Genomic DNA, 9,487 nt, shown 5'->3' with positions numbered 1-9,487 from the left:
CATCGCCGTCCTCATTGCTTGATGTGTTCATCCTTGTATATACATATATATGGGCAGCACAGTGGCTGAGTGGTTAGCACTTCCCCCTGGCAGTACCCGGGTCGTTCAAATCCAAGCCACGGCACCACCTGCCTGGAGTTTGCATGTTCTCCCTGTGCCTGTGTGGGTTTCCTCCGGGTACTCCGGTTTCCTCCCACACTACAAAGACATGCTGGTAGGTTAATTGGCTCCTGTCTGAATTGTCCCTAGTATGTGTATGTATGAATGTGAGTTAGGGACCTTAGAGTGTACACTCCTCAGGGGCGGGGACTGATGTGAATGTACAATATGTATGTAAAGTGCTGCGTACATTGATGGCGCTATATAAGTACCTGAAATAAATATATATATATATCTATAGTCATGGCCAAAAACATTGGCACCCCCGGCATTTCTGTCATATAATGCACCACTTCACCCAGAAAATTGTTGCAATTACAAATGTTTAGGCATTCTTGTGTTTATTTCTTTGTTTGCATAGATATATAGTGTGTATATATATATATATGTATATGTCTTTCTTTCTTTTTTTTCTTGGAAAATAGGTACAGGAACTCAACCATGAGCCCCCAAAACCCCCCTTCACACCCCACACACACACCCTCCAAACTGCATCAAATAGTGGGTGTGGTCAAATTTCACTAATAGTGGGAGGGTCTTAAAGGGGCAATAAATACCAGGAGTGCAGTACATAGTAAGTACAGAATGCAGAATTCGGAAGGGGGATTACACACAAAGTGCAGATTTCAGAGTTGCACTACGTGCAGTTTGGCGGTGCGTTACGTATACAGTGCAGAGTTCTGGGGTGCGCTACCTACACAGTGCAGAGTTCGGGGGTGCTCTAAGTACACAGTGCAGAGTTCGGGGGTGCGCTACATACACAGTGCAGAGTTCGGGGGTGCGCTACATACACAGTGCAGAGTTCGGGGGTGCGCTACATACACAGTGCAGAGTTCGGGGGGGGGGGCTACATACACAGTGCAGAGTTCAGGGGTGTGCTACGTATACAGTGCAGAGTTCAGGAGTGTGCTACGTACACAGTGCAGAGTTCAGGGGTGTGCTACGTACACAGTGCAGAGTTCAGGAGTGTGCTACGTACACAGTGCAGAGTTTGGGGGTGCGCTACGTACACAGTGCAGAGTTCAGGGGTGTGCTACGTATACAGTGCAGAGTTCAGGGGTGTGCTACGTACACAGTGCAGAGTTCAGGGGTGTGCTACGTACACAGTGCAGAGTTCAGGAGTGTGCTACGTACACAGTGCAGAGTTTGGGGGTGCGCTACGTACACAGTGCAGAGCTCGGGGGTGTGCTACGTATACAGTGCAGAGTTCAGGGGTGTGCTACATACACAGTGCAGAGTTCAGGGGTGCGCTATGTATACAGTGCAGAGTTCAGGGGTGTGCTACGTATACAGTGCAGAGTTTGGGGGTGCGCTACGTACACAGTGCAGAGTTCAGGGGTGTGCTACGTATACAGTGCAGAGTTTGGGGGTGCGCTACATACACAGTGCAGAGCTCAGGGGTGTGCTACGTACACAGTGTAGAGTTCAGGGGTGCGCTATGTATACAGTGCAGAGCTCAGGGGTGCGCTACATACACAGTGCAGAGCTCGGGGTGTGCTACATACACAGTGCAGAGTTTGGGGGTGCGCTACGTACACAGTGCAGAGCTTAGGGGGGGGGTGCTACGTACACAGTGCAGAGCTTGGGGAGGGGTGCTACGTACACAGTGCAGAGCTTGGGGGGGGGGTGCTACGTACACAGTGTAGAGTTCAGAGGTGCGCTATGCACACAGTGCAGAGTTCAGGGGTGCACTGCATAGAGAATTCAGCCTTCTTCCACAGCTGCTTGCCTCTGCACCCCCCATCCACATCTCACCCCTCTTCTTCACTTGTACCTGTAAGTGGCTCCACCTCTCACTTGCAGGAAGATCATCCAGTGGGGATGTCGGCATTCTCACTGCACCCCACGAACCTGTATCTCCCCTGTCCCCATCCTGCACTCAGTGGGAGCCGCTCAGGAGATCAGATCTGTGGGAGCCGTTGAGAGACAAACTGTCACTTATAAACACAGAAACCGGACAAGTGATAGTGGTGAGCAGGGAGCAGAGGGCCGGAGCCAGAGGTGGCGCCACTGAGTTCCACAAAGTTCCAAAAAAGCCATATATATATATATACACTGTGTGTGCATATATGCGTGTATGTGTGTGTATGTGTATATATATGTGTGTGTATGTGTATATATATGTGTTTGTGTGTATATATATATATATGTGTGTGTGTGTGTATATATATGTGTTTGTGTGTATATATATATATATGTGTTTGTGTGTATATATATATATATGTGTGTATGTGTGTATATATATATATGTGTTTGTGTGTATATATATATATATATATATGTGTGTGTGTATATATATATATATATATATATGGCTGCAGTTGGACTTCAGACTGTGTAACGGTCTCTTCTATCTCTGCATTGGGGAGGTCCCTGTGGTTGGGTCCCAGGTTCTGCACACTTTCAGGAGCCACTGTAGGGTACAAGAAGGAAGCATCATTTATTTGTGATGTTTTTCTATGTATCCCTGCACATTATCTTCCAAAATTTCAGTGTTTCTTTTTTTTCCTTCTTTTTAATGGTTTATATTCTGCAGTACCGCCTCACAGCCAGCAGGTGGCGATGTTTTGTTACAGCCTCATCTGTATTATGAAAAAAGGTGGAATCGGCTGACAACATCTCTGACAGGTGGGAGGTAGCTGCTTAGGGTTGTCATCCTGCAACAGGAAGTGCTGTTAGTGGCAGGATCTTCAGGAACAGATTCACATGTAAAAGAGCTTATAGGCGAAGGTCTCCATGCATACATACACATATGTCTTTGGAGTGTGGGAGGCACGCAAACTCCATGCATATAGTGTCCTGCCCGGATTCAAGCCATGAACCCCGGTGCTGCACTGCAGAAGTGCCAACTGCTAAGTACAAAGCCAACATCCGTTCCCGTCCTACATATCTCTCTCAGCAGGTTTCCTAATCACGAGGTCCATACATGGATGAAGACACATGGCACACTTCTGAGACAACGGCATGATTCTAGATTCTGAGAAGACAAGTTTTGTGGTCAATTTCCTTATCAGACATCCGGAAGGAGCGAACTTCTCTAAACTGAGCCAGACATCATCCTGGAGGGCAGGAAAGATCAGAGAAGCTGAATGAGCATTCACACAGCGGGCCACACACGATACAATCTGGTTGTACAATCCCCAACCACCCTGTGTGCTGACCCTCCATCCAATGTATCCTCCATCAGACAAGTCCTCTTATTACAGAGATATCAGTAGATTGGAAGGAGATCGACCACAACTGATCTTCCCCCCGATTGCTGAACGATGTCTGGAGGGGTTCCCAACATCCCTGTGCTGAGTTCCCGGGTCTGTACACCCGCTGTGCCCATTATGAGCGGTTCCCAACATCCCTGTGCTGAGTTCCTGGGTCTGTATGCCCGCTGTGCCCATTGTGAGGGGTTCCCTCCATCCCTGTGCTGAGTTCCCGGGTCTGTACGCCCGCTGTGCCCATTATGAGGGGTTCCCTGCATCCCTGTGCTGAGTTCCCGGGTCTGTACACCCGCTGTGCCCATTATAAGGGGTTCCCACCATCCCTGTGCTGAGTTCCCGGGTCTGTACACCCGCTGTGCCCATTATGAGGGGTTCCCCGCATCCCTGTGCTGAGTTCCCGGGTCTGTACACCCGCTGTGCCCATTATAAGGGGTTCCCACCATCCCTGTGCCGAGTTTCCGGGTCTGTACACCCGCTGTGCCCATTATGAGGGGTTCCCACCATCCCTGTGCTGAGTTCCAGGGTCTGTACCCCCGCTGTGCCCATTATAAAGGGTTCCCACCATCCCTGTGCTGAGTCCCCGGGTCTGTACACCTGCTGTGCCCATTATGAGGGGTTCCCTCCATCAGACAAAAGGAAAATATCAGCTTCTGGAACAGGATGTGTGTATAACATGAGACATTTTCCAGGAAAAAGAAAAATCTACAAATTAAATTTCTCTTGACATGTGGAACAAGCAACAGGCAGGACAGGAAAGTCCACATTTGTCCGTCTGTCGGGGACATTCCTCTCCGGAGACATCGATGTGTATTTGTTCTCTGTGCCGCGTATTGTAATCCACGGTGAATGTGTCACCTACATAGAAGGGGTGAAGGAGCTGCAGGAAGGCAAGCATGCAGCCAGTGAAGTCACAGTGGGGCTACAAATGGAAACAGATCCAATAGGAGGATCTCCTGTAAACCCGATCACTATCTTCTCACATAATCCTCGTTCATGTCATTTCTATAGATGTTGTCAAATGTTGCAATAAATCTTCAGCTATCAATCAATAAATAATTATTTGGAGTGGTATTGTAATTATTATCAATCAATACCACCTGGTGATCCCGCCATGAGGTTCCTTGTTCAGGCATTTCCTGTGACCGGGTGACAACTGTCTCCAAATTGTGTTCCTGTGTTGTCACCCTGTCACACTCCCCCTGGTGGACTACAAGCACCAGTACTGACACCAGCACTCCGGTATGGTCAGGAAGCCAGAACTCCTCATCTGCATTCGGTGACCTAAAGTTTTGAAACATTTGGACCAGGGGCGGACTGACCATTTGGAAACTCAGGCACTGCCTGAGGGCCCGGGGTCAGTAGGGGGCCCCATGAGATGCCCCTGGTACTTTTTTCATAGGCTTTTTTGAGTTTGGTCAAGGACACAGGGGCCCCATGATCCCCTATTGCCCGGGGGCCCCATGAGTTGTCAGTCCGCCCCTGATTAGGACTAATATGGCAGCCAGGAAATAAGCATCTTCAGGATGAGGACAGCCCAACAATTAGAATGAACTGAGCTGCCCGGGACAGGTTCAGGCGTCTAAACCTAAGATGTGGCAGCTGCACTAGCTTTCTTTTTTTAGGCTTCATCTCGCCTTTATTTGTACCTGAGGATCCTGCCAGTGACACACTTCCTGTCCTTTGGTGACAACGCTCACTCACCCTACTGTATCTATGGAGGAACAGCATTGTCAACCGACAACAGGACTACAGAACACCTTCCTCTTTCTTCTTCTACATAACATAGGGTAGGGAGGTGTTCTGTAGTTCACTCACATTTGTCACTGGATTTTTAGACAGAATGATTGGGTATTTTTTTTTCAAGACCCCCCCCAATGTTGAGAACATGTGGCCTACGTGAGGGGGGGGGGGAGGGGGCACACCTGCTGCTCTGTATATCTGGATAAGTGTATAATAGGGAGCAGGGGTACCCCACAACATTTTTTTTTGCTTTCTAGAGAAGGGTCTCAAAATCCATGCCCAGACCCCAGGTGCAGCCTAGGCGGCCAGGAATAAGATCTGGTAGGGATATTTCCTGAAGAGGGATTTTGGGGAGGAACCCATCCAAAAAAAGTCATGAGGTCTTTCTCAAAATCTATTTTAGACACATCACCTGGGTGTGCCTGGTATGGATCTGGTATGGATATTTCCTGAGCAGGGATTTTGAGGAGGAACCCCTCCAAAAAAAGGCATGGGGTCCTTCTCAAAATCCATACCAGACCCCAGGTGCAGCCTAGGCGGCCAGGAATAAGATCTGGTATGGATATTTCCTGAATAGGGATTATGAGGAGGAATCCATCCAAAAACAGTCATGGGGTCCTTCTCAAAATCTATATCAGACACATAACCTGGGTGTGCCTGGTAGGGATATTTCCTGAATAGGGATTATGAGGAGGAACCCCTCCAAAAACAGTCATGGTCCTTCTCAAAATCTATATCAGACACATAACCTGGGTGTGCCTGGTATGGATCTGGTATGGATATTTCCTGAGCAGGGATTTTGAGGAGGAACCCCTCCAAAAAAAGGCATGGGGTCCTTCTCAAAATCCATACCAGACCCCAGGTGCAGCCTAGGTGGCCAGGAATAAGATCTGGTAGGGATATTTCCTGAATAGGGATTATGAGGAGGAACCCCTCCAAAAACAGTCATGGGGTCCTTCTCAAAATCTATATCAGACACATAACCTGGGTGTGCCTGGTAGGGATATATCCTGAATAGGGAATATGAGGAGGAACCCCTACAAAAAAAGTCATGGTCCTTCTCAAAATCTATATCAGACACATAACCTGGGTGTGCCTGGTATGGATCTGGTAGGGATATTTCCTGAATAGGGATTTTGAGGAGGAACCCCTCCAAAAACAGTCATGTTCCTTCTCAAAATCTATATCAGACACATAACCTGGGTGTGCCTGGTATGGATATTTCCTGAATAGGGATTTTGAGGGGGACCCCTTTCATTTTATGGGGTCCTCCTCAAAATAAGGTCTGGTTTGGATATTTCCTGGATAAGTCTCAGATGTTTTCCTTCATAAGGGTTTTGAGGGAGACCTCAACATCACATACAAGGCATGGGTTCCTCCTCAGAATCCATATCAGACCCTTATCAAGGTACACAGTCTGGGAGGCTGGATATAAAGTCTGGGGCTGGGATGGGACAAGGGGTGGGCAGGAGGGACAGCTGCCCCGGGTGCAGCAGAACAAGGGGGGCAGAGAATAAACATGAGGGTGGTACACCCATCCTACAACATGCATCTGTAGTGGGGGAGCAGTTCTGCGTCCTTGGTGCTGGATGGACCTCTCCCAGTACTGGTCTGGGGTATGGATATTTTCTGGCTAATGGTCTGCTATGGATATTTCCAGGATAAGGAGAGCACCCCCCCCCCCAAAAAAAAAAAGATGTTGGTTTTCCTCTAAATCCATACAAGATCCATATCCATGCATGAAACCTGGCTGTCCTGGAAAAAGGAGGGGCAACAAGAACCATACGGGTCCCTCCTGAACCAAACCAGGCCACACGTCCTTGACACTGGAAGGGTACCTTGCCAGGGATGGGGTGGCAGAGCCCCTCTTCCAGGGCACCTTGTGAAGGGGACCAAACCAAGACTAATTCACTCATCATTGGTCACAACCGCCCTCTGTCACGCCAGAATCAGACAAATGGGGGCTACAACAGCGCTCACACGTCTGAACACCCTGACTTGTGACACCATTCCGTTCTGTGCACTCAGGCCAAGAAAGGTCATGACTCCATGCTATCTCAATGATTACGATGCTGAAGATCCAGTAACTCGGGTAATAGAGATCTCCTCCACCTTCTTCCATTAATCCCTCCATTGTGACCTGCAACATGAGAGCATCCCCCGCCTGCAACGCCCAGCAACGCTCCGCCATCCGCAGGCTGGAAGGAGTGTCAGGTGTGCAACACCATCTCCCCCCCCACCCACCCCCGGGCCTATATGATGCACGTCACTGCTGTAACTGTTACTCAACTGACACACCTGAACCCTGAGGGCTCTGAAACCAAGACTCAGGCTGCGGGCCGATCCCTGAAGAATGCAAACAAGGCCAGACACCTAGTGATGGATGGAGCACTGTGAAACAATCTGGACAATATGGTCATTCTCCGAAGGTAAGTTCTCAGGGACTTTTGGATTCCACCATTAGAAAGAGGACAAGACTGAAAGACACAACCTGGTGGTGAACCTAAAGAGATCCGGTTATGTTGCCCTGAATGGGAAAGGTGAGGGGGTCTCTTAAAGGACAAACAATAGGTCCGATGGATAGTTGCCCCCATCTGAAACTTACACCTACATTCTGCTCACTGCCCCACCACCTTGTTTGCTCACAAGGTCCCCTCCAAGGCAGGGACAGACTGACCATTTGGAAACTCGGGCACTGCCCGAGGACCCGGGGTCAGTAGGGGGCCCCATGAGATGCCCCTGGTACCTTTTTCATAGGCTTTTTTGAGTTTGGGCAAGGATACAGGGGCCCCATTATTCCCCTATTGCCCGGAGGCCCCATGAGTTGTCAGTCCACCCCTGCTCCAAGGTGTATATGTCAATTTGCTTGGTTGGCTCAAAATCCATGCCAGGACTTCCAATGGTACTCATGGAATTCCTGCCAAACGTTTAGGGTCCCTAGTGACAACGATTGGAATGTCCTCTGACCATAAGGGCAGGTAAGCTCCATCCTTTGAATTAGCTGCTGTTGTCTCTTATCACCAGCAACTTGAGAGCTAACGCGTGATAATACCTGCCAGTTGCCTGTTTGTTGCCAACGTCAACCGACATGAGTACTCTCCCTCCTGCCACCTGCCTTGACCCCTGCCTGGACCTGACTACTCTATTGCTCTCTGCCTGCCAGGACCTCTGTGGGGACCTGACCACTGTATTGCTCGCTACCTGCAAGGACCCCTGCCTGGACCTGACTACTCTATTGCCTGCTGCCTGCCAGACCCTCTGCAGGGACCTGACTACTCTGTTGCTTGCTGCCTGCCAGAACCTCTGCAGGGGCATGACTACCCTATGGCTTACTGGTTGCCAGGGCTCCTGCCTGGACTTGACTACTCTATCGCTTGCTGCTTGCTAGGACCCCTGCCTGGACCTGACTACTCTATTGCTTGTTTCCTGCCAGGACCCCTGCCTCGACCTGACTAGTTAATTTCTTGCTGCCTTCCAGGAACCCTGCCTGGACCTGACTATTCTATTGTTTGCTGCCTACCAGGCCTCCTGAAAAGACCTGACTACTCTATTACTCACTGCCTTCCAGGACCTCTGCAGGGACCTGACTACTCTATTGCTTGCTGCCTACCAGGACTCCTGCCTGGACCTGACTATTGCTTGCTGCCTACTAGGACTCCTGCCTGGACCTGACTACTCTATTGCTTGCTGCCTACCAGGACTCCTGCCTGGACCTGACTACTCTATTGCTTGCTGCCTACCAGGACTCCTGCCTGGACCTGACTACTCTATTGCTTGCTGCCTACCAGGACCCCTGCCTGGACCTGACTATTGCTTGCTACTTAACTCTGCAGGGACCTGCTTACTCTCTTGCTTGCTGCCTACCAGGACTCCTGCCTGGACCTGACTACTCTATTGCTTGCTGCCTACCAGGACTCCTGCCTGGACCTGACTACTCTATTGCTTGCTGCCTACCAGGACTCCTGCCTGGACCTGACTATTGCTTGCTGCCTACCAGGACTCCTGCCTGGGCCTGACTACTCTATTGCTTGCCCCCTGCTACGACCTCTACTTGGACCCAACTTGTCTCATCTACTGTCTCTGCACCATAGCCCCTTTATCTCAACAACCCCTAGTGAGGCGATCCTGAAAGCCACAACCTGGTGCCCGTTTGAAGAAAAGAAAAAAGAAGCATTAGGGAGGAACTCGAGGGACGACACAAGTCTGAACCCACCTGAGCAATTCCATTAGTAAGCTGTCAAGGCCAACAGCCAATCGTAGGTGTCAGAGGCATTCTCCGCAGCTTCACGTATACAGAGAGTGTATATACGCATGGCTGGGGGGTGGGGAAGGCCTCCACTGCCTATGATTGGCTGTTGGACTTGTGTCTGAACCCA

This window comes from Staurois parvus, unplaced genomic scaffold, assembly GCF_062004578.1.
Source record: "Staurois parvus isolate SC_StPar_1 unplaced genomic scaffold, SC_StPar_1.0 ptg001741l, whole genome shotgun sequence".
Taxonomy (NCBI): Eukaryota; Metazoa; Chordata; class Amphibia; order Anura; family Ranidae; genus Staurois; species Staurois parvus.
The sequence above is the reverse complement of the archived record's forward strand: the minus strand, read 5'-3'. Positions refer to the sequence as shown.